The 23,600-nt window shown below is 38.4% G+C and overlaps 1 protein-coding gene, 1 non-coding gene and 1 pseudogene across 3 annotated transcripts in view; all 3 read right to left on the bottom strand.

Moving 5' to 3' along the window:
- SMURF2 (SMAD specific E3 ubiquitin protein ligase 2) overlaps positions 1-23,600 on the bottom strand; it is a 118,144-nt gene that overhangs the window by 78,942 nt on the left and 15,602 nt on the right. The gene's annotated exons all lie outside the window — the stretch shown is intronic.
- LOC139039169 (low molecular weight phosphotyrosine protein phosphatase pseudogene) lies at positions 1,218-9,180 on the bottom strand (annotated as a pseudogene).
- On the bottom strand, positions 7,322-7,447 carry LOC139039323 (U6atac minor spliceosomal RNA). Its single transcript, XR_011492639.1, has one exon. It is a non-coding gene; the product is annotated as a U6atac minor spliceosomal RNA (small nuclear RNA).

Here is a 23,600-nt window from a genome sequence, read left to right as displayed (position 1 = left end):
GACCCCACGGACTGCAGCCCACCAGGCTCCTCTGTCCACCGGACTTTCCAGGCAAGAGGACTGGAGTAGGGTGCCATTGCCTCCTCTGGGCTAAATGCTACTGATCCTGAAAAACATTTCCCAGCAGAAAGTGATCCTGAGCATCTAACTAGGCCTCTACTAGTCTGGTCAGGTTTGGTTTTCCTTTCTTAGTCTTCTTACAGTACTGTGTTTATTTCTACCATTGCACTTAACAACATATATTGAAATGCCACACTGTAGATACCTTACACATAAAGATAATGTCTTCTGAACACCTATCCTCCTATCACATTGCATGATACATATCAAGTACTCAGTAAATATTTCTGAACTAAATGAGTAATCCTCTCAGTACGCTGGACTGTCACTACTTTAATGGTCTGAGATATCTGGGGTTTTTTCCAGCTTTACTGAAATATAATTAACACATAACACTGTGTGAGTTTAAGATGTACAATGCAATGATTTGATACTCACATATATTGCAAAATAATTACCACAGTAAGGTTAGTTACTGAGCTTCCCTGATGGTTCAGACAGTAAAGAATCTGCCTGCAATGCAGGAGACCTGGGTTTGATCCCTGGGTCGGGAAGATCCCCTGGAGAAGGGAATGGCTACCCGCTCAAGTATTCTTGCCTGGAGAATCCCATGGATGGAGGAGTCTGGCAGGCCATACAGTCCATGGGATCGCAAAGAGTGGAACACGACTGAGCAACTAACCACACAAGGTTAGTTAACTGAGGCCCACTGCACATTTCTTAAAGGGGAAAAAAAACCCTTTGCTATGCATGTAGATACTTACTATCTTCTAGGTATCTTTTATATAAACTTTTAGTCCCACCACAACTGCATGTGAAAGTGAAGTTGCTCAGTCGTGTCCGACTCTTCGTGACCCTGTGGGCTTTAGCCTACCAGGCTCCTCCATCCATGGGATTCTCCAGGCAAGAATACTGGAGTGGGTTGCCATTTTCTTCTCCAGGGGATCTTCCTGACCCAGGAATTGAACCCGGGTCTCCCTCATTGGAGGTAGACGCTTTAACCTTTGAGCCACCAGGGAAGCCCACAACTGCATGAGGTGGATATAATTTTACTGATGAAGAAACCGAGACTCAGGGTCTCAAAACAACAAAGTGGAAAAGAAATATTTAAAATTCAATTCTTTCTCACTACAAAAATCCATACTCTTTCCACTATATTTTGCTGTTAACTTATGGGTAAAATCTAAAGAGAAAGTAACTCCTCATCTACTGTGGCTACTTCATCCCTCCCCAAAACATGATTATAAATTGTCAAGAGTATTTAGGACTCCTTAAGGCCAGTTAGAGCAATTATCATTGCACTGGAATTCAAGGGGCAATCACACCAGGGTAAGACACGAGTTTCTAAAGAGATGGTATTTCCAGGGAAGTCCTGGGAAATAATCCTGGAGACCGGGACTGATGTTCTGGGTCAGTATCTTGAAGATGACTTTTTTAGTAACACTGCAGTAAAAAGAAAGGCTAGAGAGAATGACAGATAAGTTAGTTTTCAGAAAAGCAGCTGAGGGAACTCCCTGGCAGTCTAGTGGTTAAGACTTGGCGCTTTTGCAGCAGTGGCCCAGATTTGATCCCAGGTCAGGGAACTAAGATCTTGCAAGCTGCAGCCAGAAAAAAGAGAGAGAGAGAGAGAGAGAGAGAGAGAGAGAGAGAGAGAGAGAGGCTGAGATGAAGAGCAGGTTACTAAAAATTTTAAGAACAGCATAGGCAAATGAGACTGAAAGCAAAAAAAAAAAAAAAAAAAGAAGGGAAAAAAACCTACCAAGAACAGAGGCGTGGAAAAACAATCACAAATAAACAAACAAACTATTCAGCCAACTCTGGGAGATAGTGGAGGACAAGAGGGCCTGATGTGCTACAGTCTATGAGGTCTCAAAGAGTTGGACATGACTGAACAACAACTAACTATCCAGTACCAAAGAAAGCCTATTCAGAGATCTACAGGAAGAGCTTAGAACACCTACCATAGAAGATTGTCTTGAGATAAGAGTTTTGACCTAAAATCTATAGGAAATTAATTTGGTGACTTGATGGCAAGAAAAATACATATCCAGAAACCTAGGCTACTAAGCAGAGAAAGTAAAAGCTGAGGCTTAGGAGAAAATGGAGAGAAAATTTATGAAGACATTAACCCCAAGTGTCAGTTAGGTTCAGAAGAATGACCTGAGAAGTCACAAAAGATATCTGGAAGGAGCTATTTCATACTTTAAACAAAGTGTCAAGCTGAGAGACATGAAATTATTAGGTTGGTGCAAACATAATACAAATTTTTGCACTGCTGAAATTTGCCATTTGATATTATAATACATTCTTAAATACATGTGGTTATGTTACACATTCATGTTATTTTATTTTGAATTAAAGATTTTTTATTTACTCTTTTGCCAAGCACAAAGACTGATTTCCATCTACAATTATTTTGTCAGGTGAGAAACAGCGAGTCAGCTAAAGGGAGGGCTGTGGCCTTGGCTCGGGAGGTGACACTGTTGACACGTGACACACAGCCTGGGGGGACGAGCCTGGGCCACAGCAGGCTGGATCAGCAGACCTTCTCCAGGAAGGCCCTGCAGCACCTCACACACTGCTGGTAGACGGTCTCAAAGTCCGCGTGGTTGCCATAATAGGGATCTTCAATGGTAGGTTGTTTTTGTGGATCATAGCTCCCGAGTAGTTCGATTTTCGCTGTGCAGTTTTTAACTTGATTACTTTTTCTATTCAAATCTCTCAGACTGCTCTCATCCATACATAGTATATAATCAAAAGTGGCAAAGTCTTCTTTGGTAACCTGTCTTGCTTTATGGGCTGTGTTAATGCCATGATTTCATAGGCAGCTCACAGCTCTTGGATCTGGTGACCAGCCCACATTCCAGTCAGAAACAGCGCCACTGTCAATGACCCAATTATCTGAAATGTTTTGATCAGTTTCAAGTTTCCTGAAAACCGCTTCTGCGATAGGTGATCAACAGATGTTACCCAGACACAGGAACAGCACCAACTTGATCACCTGCTCAGCCATCTTCCCGCGCGCAGAGGCGCCCAGTAAAAACATTGGAACGCTTCCGGTGCGGCGCATGCGCACTTACACAATAATTTTAATGTGCATTTCTTGTTTTTTTTTTTTGCTAATGACTTATTACTTGCTATCTATTTTATATTTATTTTAGACTATGGAAATGATGTTAGACAAAAAGTAAATTCAAGTTATTTCTTATTCCAGTTCAAAACGGGTCATAAAGCAGTGGAGACAACTTGCAGTATCAAAATGCACTGGCCCAGGAACTGCTAATGAACATACAGTGCAGTGGTAGTTCTGCTACCCAGTTCAAGCTTACTCTGCTTGCCGCACAAAAGGCCAATGAATCCAAGAGATGAGGTGTTGATGCAAAGAATATTACTTTATTCAGGAAGGCAGCTGACCGAGAAGATGGCAGACTAACTTCTCAAAATAACCATCTTGTCAGGGCCTGGATGTCAGGTTCTTTTATGGATCAGAGATGGGAAGGAGGTAAGGAAACAAAATAAAAAGACCATTTAATTTTTGCAAATATCTACTAGAATGGCAAGCCTCAAGGAAGAGGATGTGTTAGTTTCTTTTCCTTACAGTCATTCACAGGTGGGCAGGGCCAGAACGTCTCTCTATGAGCTAAGCAAAGGCACTTTAGCTTAAGGGTCAGGCAGAGAGGGCAGGGTTCTCTGAGGCAGGCCTTCATGCATGACCATAATAACAAAAATGGCAAAAAGAAGGGTTAAAGTCATAGCATGGAGTCAAAATTAACCCTTCCCAGTTACAGTTCAGTAAGGTTTGCAAAGGAGACCGTCTTGAAGATGAAGAGCACAGTGATCAGACATCAGAAGTTGACAGTGATCAACTGACAGCCATCATTGATCCTCTTACTGATCCTCTTACAACTACAAAAGAAGTTGCCAAAGAACTCAGCGTTGACCAGTCTATGGTCATTTGGTGTTTGAAGCAAACTGGAAAGGTGAAAAGGCTTGATAAGTGGGTGTCTCATCAGCTGACCGGAAATCAAAAAAGTCTTCATTCTGAAGTGTTGTCTTCTCTTATTCTACACAACAGTGAACCATTTCTCAATCAGATTGTAACATACGACAAAAAAGTGCATTGTATATGACAACGGCAATGGCCAGCTCAGTGGCCAGACCAAGAAGACGTTCCAAAGCACTTTCCAAAGCCAAACTTGCACCAGAAAAAAAAAGTCATGGTCACTGTTCGGTAGTCTGCTGCCCATCTGATCCACTATACCTTTCTGAATTGTGGCAAAACCATTACATCAGAGAAGTATACTCAGCAAATCGATGAAAACTGCCAACACCTGCAGCCAGCACTGGTCAACAGAAAGGGCCCAATTCTTCTCCATGACAAAACCCGACTGCACATCGCACACCAATGCTTCAAAAGTTGAACGAATTGAGCTAAGAAGTTCTGCCTCATCTGCCATGTTCACCTGACCTCTCACCAGGTGAGAGAGGTTGGTAACAGATGTCTTCAAGCATCTCGACAACTTTTTGCAGAGAAAAATGCTTCCATAACCAGCAGGATGCAAAAAATGCTTTCCAAGAATTTGTCAAGTCCTGAAACACAGATTTTTATGCTACAAGAATAAACAAACGTATTTCTCATTGGCAAAAATGTGTTGAATGTAATGGTTCCTATTTTGACTAATAAAGATGTGTTTGAGTCTAGTTATAAATGATTAAAACTTCAAGGCCCCAAAACCACAATTACTGTTTTACCAAACTAAAACCTGTCTTTCAACTATATATAGTTTGGACCCAGAAATGCTCTCATAATATGAAGATTAGCTGTAAATCTGACCTCAGTTAACAGGGAGGTTTTACAAAAGGAGACAATGAATGACAGGAAAGACTAGTCACTTGAGGTGACTGGAGGGAATAATCACCTGCTTTTCCTCTAGGTGATGAATATAAAGTTAACGCAGACTAAGTGATTAGCAAAGGTCCTAAAAGAGTGTTTTGTTTTGGGAGGAGGCTCATGTCTGCACCAAGTAGAACATCACTTCATCTGAGAGACTATCAGTCAACTGGGGATTTCTAAAAATATACAATGTCATTAAAATTAAATGCCACAGAAGAAAGGAAACCTGTTACTCTGCAAGTGTGCAAAGAACCAATCTACCAAGACACACAAAATTAGTTATCACCACACCCAAACTGGTGTAACAGGTTGGTGTAAGCGGTAGTGCAGAAGTGTCTGTTAATACTGTCAGAGCTAAAAATTTATATTTAAAGGCTCTAGGACAACCATCAGCAGAGAGAAAATGGGTGATAGTCCAGCCAGAGTAGAAATAAATTTAGCCCAAATCGGTTTTTAAAATTGTCTTTAGAAAACTATAAGAACTACCCAGAGTTTGCCTCTGCTAAACTGATAAAGATAAGAACACATTGCTTTGGGGGAGAACTTAAAACATCCCAAGGCCAGCACTCAACCAATTCTAGGATGTCCTTAAATAAGAAATTACTAGTTAAGTGGTGAAGGCAAGAAAGGTAAGACAGAAAAGTCTCCATTCATTTTATCAATTAGGGCACCATCATCTTCACCAAAAAGTTTTGGAAGAGTACTAGGCAAAAACTGGATTAGCACATAAATGAAAGGTGAGAAACATGGACAGAAATGAGTGGACAGCTCTTATTCTAAAAGTTGGACTTGAAAAACTACAGGAGCTAAACGATATGGGCTGCAGAAGGACTTTTTAATATGAGAGGTACACATGGATACTTAAATTCTCAAAGAAACAGAAAAGGGCAGGAGGGCAAAGTTCCACAACCCAGAAGGATAATTAACTGGTCTTGACTGAGGAGGAGCCCAAGCTTCTATGATTTACTCTTTAAATTAAAAAAAAAAAAAAAATTCAACCGATACCCTCCAAAAAAAAAAAAAAAAAAACCACCAGAGAAATGTGATAAGGCCCTACATTCTACTTCTGAATTCATTTCTCATTTTAACACCATGTTTATTGGATGTAAACAAGTATTCACACAATAGTAATATTCACTGAGTGTTTACTCTTTTACTATGCTAAGCACTTTATATGGATTAGTTCACTCAATTTTCTGGATTAATAATACTATTCTCATTCTACAGAATAAAATAAAGGTTTAGAGAAGATCACTAGTGAAGTTGTACTTTACTAATATAGGCCTCTCATCTATTAACCACCCTAAGCCTCTGTGTTTAAAAAGGGGGGAAAGGCAACACTTTCAATTTCCCTAAGTTTTGACTTGATTAAGTTTTGGCACATTAATCACAAATTTCCTCATTAGATCAGATGTCTGAAGGTAGAATGGTCAAAGTACCCTGTGTAACCCACACCACACGGTTAATAGTTCACCATGCCCCCACACTCTTCTAACATCAACCCTCCCAGGGAACATCTGCCAAATAAATGAAATGAGTCTCCAATCGACTTACACTCAGTCAGCTGTTGAAAAGAGAGATGTGCAGGAAAAAACCAAACTTCTCTTAATTCAAAACACAGCCTATTTGACCCAAAACCTGGTTCTAAAGGAAGTTACAAATACTCCTGTCTTCCTTTTTTTTTTTTAAGCTGAAAAGTGAGACAAAAAAGAACTGCTTAGGAGAAAAACAAAAACAAACAAAAAAGTCCTGTTCAAATACCTCCAGAGCGCTCTGTCAAGAGATCTGAACAATTCAGGAAGACAGTGTAACAGAACACAGACAGGAAAGTAAAACACATCTTGTTCAAATTCAAGCTCCCCCATACTTACTAGCTTTGAACCCTTGGACAATTAATTCACCTCTCTGAGATCAGTGTTTTCTGATGATGATAATATGATGACAGTATTTGTACCCACCTACTTCACAGAATTACTTTGAAAATTAAATGAGATGATTCAGGTAAAGAATTTCTTAATTCTTGTACATATTAGGAGCTCCCACCCTGCCAAATAATCATAAAGTTTTGTAAAGCAGAAACAGTAACAACACTCTGTGGTCACAATTATGTGTAATCGATGAAATAAAATTAAATCCCTTGTTCTTTTTTTTTTGCCCAAAATATCCAGGTTTTAATTTTAAAAAATCCTTCGTCATACAAAACATCAGGAACATTTCAAACTAAAAGAGAAAAAAAAACCAGAAGACATCAACACCAAGATGACACTGATGTTAGAATTCTCTGACAAGGATTTAAAGCAGCCATCATAAAAACGCTTCACTGGCCAAATATGAAAAACTTAAATTTTTCTTTTAAAGTTGGCAAAAAACTTACAGTGGTTAGATGCCACGAAGTAGTTGGCAATGCCTGAACCGTATGCGTGCTGTCAGGCCCGAGAGCCTCTTCCACCCTTGTCAAGGGGAATGCTAACCTTCTCTCCTTTCATGCAACACAAAACTTAAAATTTTAAATACAGCAGAGTGTACAAGTCCATCCCAGACTCCCTAACTAACCCTTCCCCCTCTGCAACCATAAGTTCATCTGCCAAATAAATGAATCTGTTTTGTAAATTCCTTTGTATCATTTTTTAGATTCCACCTAAAAGGGACTGAAGTGACTTAGCAGCAAAAGGGATGTCGTATGATATTCCTCCCTGTCTTACTTCACAAATCTGTTAATTTATTAATTTAATCAAACTCCAATTAAAATACTAACAATCATCTTCTAGAAAAATTGGTACCCCAGGATAGGTGAAAATATCACGAAAGAATATCAAGGAGAAGAAAAGCTATGGAGGAAAGGAGAAGCCTAGATCTACCAGATACTGAAACAAACTACAAAAACTCTACGTTTAAAACCACTAACACATGAACAGACATGAGTTTTGGTGCATCAATAGACAGACTGATGGTAAAGAACAGAAAATGCAAAAACAGACCCAATTACTTCACTATTTTACCCATGATATAATTGATAAATATCCCTTTACAGGACATATACCAATGAAACATTTGTTTTACATTATTTTTTACCACTGCAGTTATCAACTGATCTCCATAAGAGAGACTGCCTCATTCATCTTTCCATCCATTCATATTGGCACAACACCAAATTCAGAGCCTTGACTGTGAATAGAATTAATAGCAGCAGAATGAATTAATGAATATCCATCCACAGGCAATGAGGATAATGTGTCTCAAGATCAAAAGATAACTGCAAATTCACCAATTCCTGGTAAATATCATGTAAAATCTTTTCTGTCTGGGAAATATAACTAATTTTCAAAGTGAACTCTAAAGTAACTCTCAGATTATCTGCAGCTAGATCTTTCTTTATTTTAAACATATTTGTTTCTTTATTTGGCTGTGCTGGGCCTTAGGGGCTTCCCCGGTGGCTCATGGGTAAAGAATCTGCCTGCAATGCCAGACACATAGATTCCACCCCTGGTCAGGAAGATCCCTTGGAGAAGGGCATGGCAACCCACTCCAGTATTCCTGTCTGGAGAATCCCAAGGACAGAAGAGCCTAGTAAGCTAGAGTCCATGGGCTGCAAAGAGTAGGAAATGAATGACACAACTGAGAATGCATGCTGGATCTTAGTTGTGGAACATGGAATCTAGTTCCCTGACCAGGGATGGAACCCAGGCCCCCTGCACCAGAGTGCAGAGTCAGCCACTGCAGGGAGAAAGGGGAGAGTGAGTGAGTGAGTGTGTTTTGTGTGTGTGTTTATGTTTTCAGTTGTGTCCAACTCTGCAACCCCATGGACTGTAGCCCACCAGGCTCCTCTCTCCATGGAATTTTCCAGGTTAAGCATACTGGAGTGGGTTGCCATTTCCTTCTCCAGCAGATCTTCCTGACAAAGGGATCAAACCAGTATCTCTTGCATCTCCTGGATTTGCAGCTTGGTCTGTTTAACACCAAAAATGGCCATCCTTCTACATAGTCTTGGGAAAAATCTAAATGGTCAAAATGAATTTGTTTCTTTTTTAGTTTTAATTATTTCATATTTTGAGAAGGGTTAAACATGACTAGAATTAGTTATTAACCACTTATTTAAGGACAGAATTTCCCCCAGCATACCTTCACAAAAAAATGGTCAAAACTGTTGAAGAGACACAAGTTATGTTTGTGTATGTGTAGAACCTCTGTTCAAGTGCATAATGATATGCACATTAAAACAGAAAAGATGTACATGAGAAACACTGTAAATTAACTATACTTCAATAAAAAACAATTAAAAAAAAAAAGCCTTCAATCCAAAATGCTCTGACACTTCACTTTCTTTTTCGTGTTTTATCACAGAAAATAGGTTTTCTAGGCTTTCTTTTCTCAGAAAAATGCATCCATTATAAATGGAATCAACTCTGTGGGAAAACTTTAAAAAAAAAAAGCTATACAGATAGAAATTACTGCCCTCTAAAAGCTGGATCATTTCAATATCATTAAAAATAATCCAAATATTTAAATTACTGTCCTTATAATTTAAAATGAGGAACAAAAGAAAGTCTGTACGCAATTTTATACTTAGAAGGATGATTTTTAAAGTCCATGCCTGGGTTCAGTCTCTGGTCAGGGATCTAAGATCCCAAAGCCACTATCAATCAGTGTGACAATCAATCAGTCTATAACATAGTAACAGCAAGAAAATGAAACAAAATTACAATCAGTGAAGATTCATCAAAATTTTCTTAAAAAGCTAAAACCTAGTATAATAATTCATTATGTCAGTTCCATAATGCTAGGTTTGATCTTTATGTAGTATTAAATTTGAATCTCATCACAACTTTACTATTTAAAAACTTTTGTATGGCAAAGGTTACCACAAAACAAAGTCAAAAGAGAACTGACAGAAAAAAATATAGAACAGAGAACTAATATCCAGAACATATAAAGAACTCCTACAAACCAAGCAGAAAAATTTCAGACAGAATAGAAAAATGGTTAAAACAATATAAACATGGAATTCACAGAAGTTAAAATGGCAAATAAGAATATGAAAATATGACTACCACACTATGAATCAAAGAGATTAAACTTGAAACAAACATTATGGTAGTATTTTTAACCCACTGAATTGGCAAAAATTTTAAAGATTTGTTAAAACTCAGAATTTTCAGGGTATAAAGAAACAGACTTTTTTTTAAAAACTATTCATGGCTATGAATGTAAATTAATTCCTCCTTTCTGGAAAGCAATTTTGCAGTATCTGACAACAGTCAAAATCCAATTTTCCTAACTCAGCAATTCCAGGAATATATTCTGTTGAAATACTAAAACATGAACCAAAAGATGAACACACAAGGGAATGCCCCAGTGGTCTAGGGGTTAGGACTCCAGGTTTTCACTGCCAAGAGCCCAGGTTCCATCACTGGTTGGGAAACTAAGATACCACAAGCTGCCTGATATGCCCCCTGCAAAACAATGCACACACAAAAATGTTCACTGGGTAACGATTTGTAACAGCTAAAAATAAACAACCTAAATATTCAGCAATAGAAAATAAGCGCCCTCTACTTTTAATTACTGCCTAGTATTTAGATTATCTATTCTATCTGAAAGTAAAAGTGTTAGTTGCTCAGTCATGCCCAACTCTTTGCAACCCCATGGACTGTAGCCCACCAGACTCCTCTGTCTATGGAATTCTCCAGGCCAGAATACTGGAGTGGGTAGCTGTTCCCTTCTACAGAGGATCCTCCTGATCCAGGGATTGAACCCAGCTCTCCTGCACTACAGGCAGGTTCTTAACCATCTGAACCACCAGGGAAGCTATTTTATCTATTCTATGGTTAAAAAAGAATACCTTCAAGACAAATTAAGTGAAAAAAGCAAGTCACTGGACACTTGGTAGAGTATGATTCTATTTCCATGTTTTATTAAGAAAAATATATTATGTGAGTATGTATAAGCCAAACGCACAGAGCAAATCTAGAAAAGCTATACATACATGGAACTATATGAACAGTAGTTATTTCTGGGAAGACAGTAAGATTAGCTACTACTAGGAGGAACCTATACTTCTTACTCCATATATTTCTATATTGTTTGAAATTTTACAATGAGCATGTAGACTTGTGTAACTGAGAAACAATGAAAATTAAATTATTTAACATATACTGCTTTCCGTATTTTTAAATAATTTATACTTCACAAATATGCATTATAAAGTAGAGAACATAGTTGCAGTTTTTAAAAATAAAACAGGCAAGAGTTACTTAATCTATTTATTAAGTAACTTAATCTATTATATTTAAGTAATAAATACTTTCTCATTCTGCTGTCTTGTTTAAAAACCTCTGAATTGAACACAAGCTGCCAACTTCTACTTCAAAAGCAGACAATATCTGCAATTTGATTCAATTTAACATTTGTTATAAAACCAGACAGGCACAAAATCTAAGTATATTTTTGCCACAGGTCCTTAGCTTGTTTGTTTTTATTTTACATATGTATCTAATGTTCAAAAACTCCAAGGTGATTAGCATAATACTGCAAAATGGAAGCTACTGATTTTTCTGTGATTTTAAGAAAAATATTACTAGGCAAAACAAAGCCTCAAGAATATACAATATTATTAAACTCAACTGTCATTAGTATATAAACATAATTCTCAAACACATACACATATCCCCTCAAAAAGTACATATTAACTGTGTGTGTGTGTCTGTGGGTGTGCAGGCGCGCGCAGTTGTGTCCGACTCTCTTGTGACCCACAGACTGCAGCCCTCCAGGCTCCCCTGTCCATGGGATTTTCCAAGTAAGAGTACCAGAGTGGCTGGCCACTTCCTACTCCAGTATTGACTATACTAGTTGGTAACTATAAAGGAGACATTATAAGAAGCTATAAACACAGAGCTGTCATAAAACTATCCCTCAAACTGAAATTTCAAACACAGCAAAAAGTACTCATGAAAGTATTTCAAATCGATAACCTTTATAGATTATCTGAACAGAGAAAAATACTCATAGAAAGGGGTATCATACTGCTTTTGTAGCCCCTAAAGGGAGGGGCTACTTGAACTTCTGTTTCCTTACAATATAACCTAACCTACAGCTATGAAATTCCATATGTGTGCTTCTATTTCACACAGAAGTACACATTTTTAGGGTTCTGAGAAACATGTTAAAACTTTTCCAGTTACTAAAAAAGCTTTAAGTCCAAAAATCAATTGTCACACTAGACTGAAGCATCTCAGCACTATTTTTTAAAATGAAAAGCATTATGGAAGAATTCTGAAGTACAGATTAGACATCTTTCCTGCCCTGAAGAATTTCATAGTCTAGTTGGGAAGCCAGGACTGAGAAACATAAGACAACTACTATCAAATTGATGCTGAACAATTAGTGCTAAAACAAACTACCAAAACATTTGTAGCCAGCACAAAAGACAGTCCCAAAATAGGAGAGTTCAATTAACAGAACAAGTATTTGTCAAGCACACATGTATATGAAGGCACCGTGTTAGTCACTCAGTCGTGTCCAACTCTTTGCAACCCCCACGGACTACAGCCTGCCAGACTCCTCTGTCCATGGGATTTCCCAGGCAAAAATACTGGAGTGGGTTGCCATTTCTTTCTCCAATGAAGGCACTATGTGTAGAAAATAAACACCGTAACTAAGTTATATCATCCAGCAAGGCAGTTAAGACAAACAGGCACAATAGAACTCGTTAAGTGCCTTAAGTACAAAGAGTTCTGAGATTCCAGAGGAAAGAACTCAAACTAGCTTCTAATGTGAAGAAGCTCTACAAGGGAGGTATAACTTTAACTGAATGAACTCTAGGCTGGGTATGGTTTTTAACCAATAGAGATGACACTCGAGAACGGATAACCCAGGAGGAAGAAACAAACGACGAAATTTTAAAATGAAAGGGGCAAGCTTTATGAGAGGATAAAAAAGAACATCTTTTTTAGATGTTTTAAAGAAGTTCTCTAGAACCAAGGGAAAAGATTGACTTAAAAGGCAGACTGGATTAATTATTGGAATGGCTTGAATGACAAGCTAAGAAGTCTGGATCTTATCCTGTCAACAAAAAGGAGATACTAAAGGTTTCTGAGCAGGAGAAAGACCTGATCAAAGTGAAGCTCTAGGTAAGATTAACCCGATAGTGATATCCAGAATTAGCTGCAGGACAAAGGTCTCAAAGCAGAGAAACCATTTGTTAACTACAGCAACCATCTCAGTCTGACGTAATAAGGACTGGATTATGGTAGTGGAATGAGTAAGAATGGGAAAGGAAGGATAGGTTGAGAGATTTCAAAGAAAAAGTAGGGCTTCAGAATGAGGGCTGGGAGAAATGGGGAATTAACTATACAGGAAGTTCCCTAAATACAAATAAGTTCTGTTCTGAGAATGCATTTATAAGTCCAATTTATTCTTATGTCTAAAGTTAGCCTGTTCTTAAGTATAAAGTACCCAGCTAACACAACTAGCTATATAGTATATAGGTTTATAATACTTTTCACACAAATGATACATAAAAACATAAAACATTTTTAATCTTAGAGCATAATACCTTGAAAACTATAGTAGAGTGCAACAGCAGGCATACAGGGACTGACATCGAGTGAACAGGCAAGAAGAGTTACAGACTGGAGGAGGGAAAAGAAAGGGGAGATAGCAGAGCTGAAGAACCGTCAGCCACAGGAGACGGAGGAGAAGCTGCAATTCCACTCACACCTGACACTGAGGGAATGCACGTTTGCATCTTCGAAAGTTCACAACTTGAAGATTTGCATGTAGGGAACTTACTGTAAATCTAAAATTCCTTATTTAAAAGGAATGTTTACTACATAGGTAGTAAACATTAAAATTGTTTATCCGACTACCTATCAGAAAAAATCCAGACTCCTTAGCCTGTCATTTAAGTCACTGTACAATCTCACCTCAGGTGTTCCTTTCTTCCCCTCCCTACCCTGTTATACTGGCTTCCCTGGTGGCTCAGCAGGAAAGAATCCACCTGCCAATCCAGGACACACAGGTTCAATCCCTGGATCAAGAAGATCCCCTGGGGAAGGAAAAGGCAACCCATTCCAGTATTCCTGTACAAGAAACCCTGTGGATAAGGAGGAGCCTGGCAGGCTACCGCCCATGGGGTCACAAAGGGTCGGACACAACTGGGCAGGCACACAGGGAGATTCCTTAAAAACTGAAAACAAGAGCTACCATCTATTCCAGCAATCCCACTCTGGCATACATCCAGAAACATGTTCACAGCAGCACTATTTACAATAACCGAAACACAGAAGCACCTAAACGTCCGCTGAGAGCAGACTGGACAAAGACGACGTGGCACGTATACACAGCGTGACACTACTCAGCTGTAAGAAAAAGAATGAAAGATTCATTTGCAGCAACATGGATGAACTTATAGATGATCATACTAAGTGAAGTAAATCGGAGAAAGACAAATATCATATATCAAGTATGTGTGGAATCTTAAATGATTCAAATGAACTTATTTACAGAACAGAGACAGGGAACTCCCTGGCAGTCCAGATTCACTGCTTTCACTGCCCAGCCTGCGTTTGACTCCTTCTTGGGGAACTAAGATTCCCACAAGTCACACAACACAGCCAGAAACAAAACAGAAACAGACTCACAGACACAGAAAACAAACTTATGGTTAACAAAGAGAAAGGGGAGAAAAGGATAAATGAGGAGCTTGGAATGAAGATATACACTACTACATATAAAACAGATAAGCAACAAGGACCTGTTGCATAGCAAAAGCAGCTATAGTCAGTATCTTATAATAACCTAGAATGGAAAGAATCTGGAAAAGTGTGTGTGTGTATGTACATAATATATAAAACTGAATCGCTCTGCTCTACACCTGAAACTAACACAACACTGTAAATCAACCATAGTTCAATTTTTTACAAAAGAAACTATTTAGGGAGTAGATGGAAATTAATCATTTCCCTGTACAGTCTTTTGTACAATTTGCCATACATATACATTTAGCTTACTCAATGCTTTCAACTTCCAAAAATCATGCATAAGAGATAAAAAAAAAACTGAGTAACAACCTGTTTCTTCAAGACACCTCAAAATCAATCACAGTATCAGACCAAATGTTAAGCCTTTTTCTTCAAGACACCTCAAAAACAATCACAGTATCAGACCAAATGTTCAGCCTTTTTCTTTCCCCCCTCCAAATTCTGGCCTCACAGCAGAGCTTACGGGATCTCTGCTGACCGAGCAGGAGCGGAGCCCAGCCACGGCAGGGAGGGCACCACCACAAGGCCACCGAGGAACTCTCTTGCTTCTTCAAGTTTCAAGCCAAAGAACTACCCCCAGGCAACTCTCACCTTTCTCCTCCTCACTGTGCAGCAAAGTTTGAAACCTTTAAATAGAGAAAAAGGGCAAAGAAAGTCCTTGACCCCCTAATTTTTTTTAATAATTTTTTTTTAAATCTTGGAAAAAGGAAGTAACATTCCCAACTAAAACACATTTCTGGGCCACAAACTATTAAAAAAAGGAAATGTTTCAATATAATTCCAAAATGTAAGGTAATGTGAGTAATGATTTATTTTTCTAAACAGTGATTTTCTAAATTTCTAAAATGTTTCTGTATTATTTTATAATCAGTTTTTCTTAAACAATGTTACAAACTGACAATAATCTCAACCTTAATAATACATCCTAATGGACTTAAACTGAGGACTGATTATTTAATAAACAAGCTTAGATTTCTCCTTATATGCTTGATGCAAATTATACAAAGTAAGTCCCTGCCCCCAAGGGGGTTTCAACCTTGTAAGAGACAAAATATAGCCTAACACAGTAGTTGTTCAAGAGAGAAGTCACAGAAAGATACACTAGTCCTTAAGTTTTATTTCCAAAATCAACTAAAAGCTTAGGAATGTGTTAGTTGCTCAGGTAAGTCCAATTATTTGTAACCCCACAGACTATATAGGCTACCCACTTCAGTATTCTTGCCTGGGGTCGAAAAGAGTCGGAGACGACTGAGTGACTAACACACACTTAGGAATGTGTGTTCTACCCTACACTTATTTAAGGCTTCAACGCTAAAATGCATTCAAACTGAAATTCAAACTACAAGAATACAAGACTCCGCAACAATCATTAAGATATTACTAACCAGGACAGAAAAGGAGATTTACATTCTAGAAAAAATTCAACACAGTAAATTAAACAACCCAAGTTGTCTCCCTAAACATTCATTTCAACAACTGCCCCACCTCAAAAAAATATAAAATGTGTGTGAGATGCACCCTTTAATCTTTTAAAAATGTTCCTATAATTTTTATTTTTCTGTTTTTCCCTTCACAAACAGAGAAGTACAAAAGTACAATGTTTGATTCTTCACAATGATGAGGACTATTTGAAATGTCTCATTTTAAGTTAGTCACTTTTTCTTTATCGCCGAATTGTTGCTGTACTCAGATGCTCAGTCATGTCCAACTCTGCACTGCATCCTGGCAGGCTCCAACATCCACGGGATTTCCCAGACAAGAATACTGGAGTAGGGTGCTATTTCCTCCTCCAGGGGCTCTTCCTGACCCAGGGATTGAACCCAAGTTTCCGGCATCTCCTGCATTGCAGGCGTATTCTTTACCAGCTAAATCATCAGGGAAGCGTTATGTAAGTTACAGGTTTACAATTCAGTGATTCACAATTTTTAAAGGTTAAACTCCACTTATAGCTATTATAAAATATGGGCTACACTCCCCATGTTATACAAAATATCCTTGTAGCCTATTTTATACCTAAAAAAACTTCTTAAAGGTCTACATATCCCAGGTTAAAGGTAACTTTAGAGCTTGGTTCTCAGCCAGCTCTGGAACTTGGGTGTTTTCTATCAGCAAGTATTTTAGTAATAAAGCCATAAGGTAATTGACAAAAGCAAAGAAAAAAGAATCTGACAAATAAAAGTGATCAATGGGACTAACAAAAAGACTATCAAGCTCAAAACTCTTTAAACATGCTATGTCTCTTACCTGCAAAATTGTCAAACACTAAAAAAATTGATAATGTCTGTCAATGGTAACTTTTTTTTTTTTTTTTTTTTACAAGTTTGGCTTTTGTTTATAAACAAGAGTCCCAACACAGACCCTCTTCCAAGAAAAAATACACAAATGCTGGATAGCTTCCAGAGTCTTCTTCCCTGGACTTTAGGTTTACTGACTTCCCTTTCTCTCTGTGCCTTTCCCTTTGTGTGCAAGGGCATATACAGCCACTCATGTATCACTCTTTTATAGTATGTTCCCTCATTTTGATGGACATATCCTTCAGTAGCTTCCTAAAAAAGGTTAAGTAGAAAAAATTGGCAGGGGGGTGGGGGGATCTGGCATGCCTCACTGCCTTCATACTTGATGAGCAGATGGTTCTAGGCTAGAAGTCCTCTTTCCTCAGAATTCCAAAGGCACTGCTCAACTGTCTTCTCGGTTCTGATACTGCTGTTGAGAGTCAGTGCCACCTCTAATTCTCCACGTTCAAGTGACAGTTTAAGGAGTGGTGAGGCCCGTCTCCCCCAACAAGCAACTGGTAACTTTCACTGGAAGGTGTCTAGCAGGGAGACGAAGCTGCTTCATTAGACACTGAATACCAGCATTTATCAGGGCTTTCTCGGGAGCTGTCCAATATTTTCCAGAGAAGACTTCTTCATAAAGGGGAAAAGATTTAACAGGGTGCTAGTGCTCGTGGAGCTGAGCAGTACAGGGAGGCTGGGAAAAAGTGTTGCCGGTCCCCTCATTTTCAGGGGAGCATTTCTCCCCTCCTTATCTTCCACACTACCAGGTATCCCTGGTGCTTGGAGTCAATCTGGTTAACTTTCTCCACAAAATGTCTTTAACTTTCTCTGAGGACTGAGGAAGAACAGTCACCAGGTTGCCTGGAATAATGTACAGAAATATAGAACCTTTGACAGATTTTAAATCATTTCTCGTTTTCAGCCTCACATCTCATCTGCACTCCCCCCAAAGAAACCTGGTGGCTTCAATCCCTGAGTCTCTTCATGAGAATTCGGATATAAGGTAGCTGGAATACAGCCACGATTTGGCACATCCTCTGCAACTACTTTATATTCTACATTCTCAGCTAAATCACCTGCTCCAACCCTCTTCCATCTCCCCCAGGTTTCTGACATCACTTATTTGCCGTCTCCTCTTCTGTTTTTTTTTTTTTTTTGGCTCTTGTAGGTGTATATGCTACTTTTACCCATTTACTATCACTGAATGGGGTTTGGGAAAGAACAGAAATAAATGTTTGTTCAATCCCCCATGTTTAAAAAGACAGCACAGTACTTGAATCACTTTTATTTGATGCTAATATACATCCCAGGATCATCCAGGTTTTGTGGAGCCTGGAGTTCACACAGTTTGGGGGCCTCATTTTAGAGTAAGAATACAAAATTACGTATGAAAGCAAGTATTCAATTTTGAATGAGAAATCATAAATTTGAACAAGCTGATAAATATCAAACATTATAAAAGCCAGAAAAGAATACTTTTGCTAACTGACAACCCTATAAAATCCTTTTTTCCTAGTTTTTTGGCTGCATACTCACTGAGTACCTCTTCCCCTGTGACAGGGGACTTTCTACAATTTGTTTTGAGATGGCTGTCACATAATATAAAATTCACCATTTTAAACTGCGCGATGTTCCCAATGCTGTACCAACCACCGCCACGATCTAACTCCAGAAAGAAGTCCCACACCAGGGAAGCCACTCCCAATTCTCCCCTCCCCCATTGCCGGGCAACCACCCATCCAACTTCATGCCTTCACAGATCTTCCAACTAGAGTCATACAATGTGTTACCCTGTGTGTCTAAGCTTCTTCACTCAGCACATCATCTCTGAGGTTCATCCATGGTGGCACATGTATCAGTACTTCATTCCCTTTTAGAGCTGAATAATATTCCATTATATAGATATACCACATTTTATCTATTCATCAGTTAGTGAACATTTGGTTTATTCCCACCCAACTACTTTGCCTATTACGAATAATGTTACAATGAACATTTGTGTACAAGTTTTTGTGTGAACACATGCTTTCAATTTTCTTAGTTATACAGCTAGGAATGGAATTGTTGAGTCACATGGTAATTCCATGTTCAATTTTTTGAGGAACTGCCAAAATTTTGCCACAGCGGCTGAACCATTTTACATTCCCACCAACAATGTACGAAAATCCCTGCCAACGCTTGTCCTCTTCCCACTCTTTATTCCAGTCCTCCCAATGGGTGTGAAATGGTACCTCACTGTGATCTGCATCTCCTCCAGTGACTCACAGTATTGAGCAACTCCACGGGCTTATTGTTCACTGGCCTATCTTCTTGGAGAAATGTCTATTCAAGTCCTTTTCCCATTTTGTGTTTATGTGTTTTTTATTGACGTATAGCTGACTTGCATTGTTGCACCAACCTCTGCTGTACGGCAAACTGACTCAATTTTACACATATATTCTTCTAATATTCTTTTCCATTACGGTTTATCCAGAAAGACTGGATGTAGTTCCCTGTGCTATACAGTAAGACCTGCTGTTCATCCACTCTAAATGTTAAAAGTTTGCACCTACCAACCCTAAACTCACAGTCCACCCCTATCCCTCCCCACCCCGCCTTGGCAACCACAAGTCTGATCTCCAACCACAAATGTATGTTTATTTATAGACTCTCAACTCTATCCATGGACCTATTATGTCAATCCTTATGCCAATACCACACTTTCCCATGAGTTTTATAATGTCATTTTCTATAGAGATAACAGAAAAATAATTCAATCCTGTCTCTAGCATAGCTGAGCACATTTTTTTGCTGTTATAAAACTTAGAAACTGAGTTTCTTTTAGCACAGGGCCATTATTGGTAATGTTATGTAAACTTTTAGGACTGTGGCCAAACTTGGGGAAACTACTAACTATTCTTTTTCATATGAAGCTTTAAGATTTAGAAGAATTTTTGACGAACTGGCCTTTTGGCATCAAACCTTATTTTTCCTCCACTAACTACATATTTCAGGTGCCAGATGCCATGGGATATACTCAGGTCACTACACCATCTCTAGGACTGTACATTTATGTCAAATGAGTTAACACAATGTGTAGTACTCCAAGACACTAACCTTGTACTAGGATGGCTAGCGATACCTTGACTATACATGAGGAGACTGATAGACTACCCATAAACATATCCCGCTAAAACCCAACTAAATGTATCCCCAGGTCAGTCTCCCCAAAGCCAGATGCCCAAACTGCCTACAGCCATTCCAATGCCACTAACATAAGGAGAGGGAAACATGACAGAAGGCAAGTCAGTGTAAAGAGAGACTGCAATCTTAATTGCTTGTGGTTAAGATATCTTCGCAACTTCATACGTGACAATGTACAGGAAATACTGTTTCTTGATCTGGGCACTGCTTATATAGGAGTGTTAGGCTTGTGAAAAGTCTTAAGTTGCAAACTTAAAATTTTTGGCACTTTTTCTGTATATATACTAATAAAACAATTTTTTAAAGTGATCATGTGAACTCACTGCCAGCATCTCTCCCAGGCCCTCGGATGGAATCCTGAAAGTTAAGCATCACTGGTTTCACAGTAAGTGAAAGTCAGTCAATTGTGTCCGACTCTTTGTGATCCCATGGACTATATACAGTCCGTGGAATTCTCCAGGCCAGAATACTGAAGTGGGCAGCCTTTCCCTTCTCCAGGGGATCATAAACTCACCTCTAAATATAGCAAACTAGACATCACAAGATGTGGTTTCTAGTATGACCCTGGAGACTTTGGTACTGCCAACTAGCCATAGACTTAGAGAAGACACATATGACTTCCCTGAGCGAGTTATTCACATAAAATGGGCAAGAGGTTAGACTATAAACTCGAAAACATCTTTCGGGTAGTAGGTCTTCCAAGAAATACAGAGTAACTCCTAAGTGTTTAGTATTATTCTAGCTGAATGAAACACACACAGTCTCTGCCCTGCAGAAGCTTCCAACCCAGTACTGATAAAAGCAAAGGAAATCTAAATAAAATATCGATTTTAGTTACAAATAATGTCTCATTATTGATTCATTAATTGTGACAAATGTAACATACTAACGTAAGATGACTTAGTAATACAAGAAACTGGATAGGGAATATATAGAAAGTGAAAAATCTTCACAATTTTTTCTGTAAATCTAAAACTAATCTAAAATTTAACATTTTTACAAAGACAATAAATATTTAAATATGAATAAATATGAAAAAGAAGTAAATATGAAAATAAATTACAGCAAGTGCTCTGAAGTTAACAGGATACTGTGATAGAGAATAATGAAGGTAGAAATTACTTTAGACAGTATTTAGGAACTCTCTGAAATGATAAACTGACACAGAAAAAAATCATAAGTAACTAGAGAAAGAAGATTACTAAAAAAAGGGGGGGAGGTTGCTTCAGGTGGGAAAGAGATTGGTCTTTTCAAGAAATCAAAACACAAAGCCACTAAAGCATAATGAGCCAAGGAGAGACAGGGCCAGACTATACAGGATCTTGTGCAAAATAATGTCTATTTCATTCAATGCATAATGGAAAACCACTGGAATGTTTAAGCAAGAGAGTAAAATAATCCAATTTACATTTTTTTTAATGAAACTGCTCCATGGAGAATTGATTATAAAATGTTTAAAGAAAAACAATGCAGACCTGATGAGGGAGCACTAAAACTCTTTGATTATTAGCCCTGAATTACAGTATTTTTTCAATATAAAACTCATTCCAGAGAATTAAATAATTTAATTCACATATTTTCATAAATTTATTTTATTCAAGTAGTATCTGCCTTCTTTCTTCTCACCAGTCTGCTTCTGTTTCCATTGAGTATCTGCATCCTTTATAGAAATTTTACTGTTGGATATTAATAACAAATTACCATAGCAAATTATCATTAGCTCTTTTAGAAATTGTTGAAAATTTCTATGCCATTTGTTAAGTTCTCTGTAATAAAATTCCTGGAAACTTCAAAGGTAGAACATAACTCAATGATAAATGCTGGAAAATAGTATCAGATCTAGTCAAGGCTATGCTTTTTCCAGTGGTCATGTATGGATGTGAGAGTTGGACTGTGAAGAAAGCTGAGTGCCGAAAAATTGATGCTTTTGAAACTGTGGTGTTGGAAAAGACTCTTGAGAGTCCCTTGGACTACAAGGAGATCCAACCAGTCCATCCTGAAGATCAGTCCTGGGTGTTCATTGGAAGGACTGATGCTGAAGCTGAAACTCCAATACTTTGGCCACCTCATGAGAAGAGTTGACTCATTGGAAAAAAACCTGATGCTGGGAGGGATTGGGGGCAGGAGGAGAAGGGGACGACAGAGGATGAGATGGCTGGATGACATCACCGACTCTATAGACATGAGTTTGAGTAAACTCCGGGAGTTGGTGATGGACAGGGAGGCCTGGCGTGCTGTGATTCACGGGGTCACAAAGAGTCAGACACGACTGAGTGACTGAACTGAACTGAGGATACCAAAGAGCATGGAGTCCAATCCAAAAACCAAAAGTAGCAGCAGCAGAGGTGGCCACCACTGTCACCTATAATAACTTTTTAAACGACTGTAAATTCTCTTCTTCTACTTTTTTCATCAAGAGATACAGTCAATGCTCTTTCCCCTTGAATCTAGAAGAGCTTGTAAGTAACTTGCTTGTAACCAATAAAATGCAACAAGGACTTTCTAAGGCTGAGTCAGAAAAGAAGATGGAGCTTTCCGCCTTCTTTCCTGACAATTCCTCCTGGTACCCTGAGCCAGTCATGTTAGCAGTTACACTGAAAACCACATGGAAAGGCTCGCAGATGACCTGAAGAGATAAATGCCCAGCCAGCCACCATCTGAATAAAAATATACGACAGACCCTGCGCCAACACCACCCAACAGAGCCCTTTCCAAACTTGTGACCCACTGAAATCATGAGAGAGAATAAAATTACTGCTTGTTCTAGGCCTTTAAGTTTTGGAGTAATTTTTTATGCAGCAATTCTAACAAGCCTTTACAGCAAATAGATGATAATTGGTTCAACTAACTGGGGGGGAGGGAGAGAAATCTGGCTAGCAACAAGGGTGCGCTTTATCTACATAGAGACCAGCTTTCATTTAAGAGACTTGAAAAAGCTACACAATAACCCAGAGAAAGTCTAATAATAAGTAAGGCATAATCTACCTGAAATCAATATAATTTTATGGTCTTACAGCCTCTACAGATTCTTTCCCTGCATCATAATTCTCCTATAGCAAAAGAAAGTACATAAATACACTTACCATGCCACTGAGCTCAGACAAATCAGTCTTCTGTTATAATCCTAAATACAGAAGTTATCTATTATGGCCTAAATTAATCCCTGGCCTTTCTTCAATCAAAATGAGTAAGTCAATTACTGCAGAAGCATCAAAACTGCCAAACAAAGCAAAAATTATAGACTTACTCTTCTGAACTAAGAATCAACAACACATTACCACTATGTAGAACAGATCTTTTAAATTATGTATTTTATTCATCGCTTTCTTTAAACTTAACAAATATCTAATAAGCACTGTAGGTAAGCGAATATGATTAAGAGCTAGTTCATAGCTACAGAGAGGAGTTCACAGTGCTATAAGGAAAACA

The sequence above is a fragment of the Odocoileus virginianus genome, chromosome 17 (genome assembly GCF_023699985.2).
Source record: "Odocoileus virginianus isolate 20LAN1187 ecotype Illinois chromosome 17, Ovbor_1.2, whole genome shotgun sequence".
Lineage (NCBI taxonomy): Eukaryota > Metazoa > Chordata > Mammalia > Artiodactyla > Cervidae > Odocoileus > Odocoileus virginianus.
Note: the sequence above shows the minus strand (reverse complement) of the source record. Positions and strands in the feature narration are given on the sequence as shown.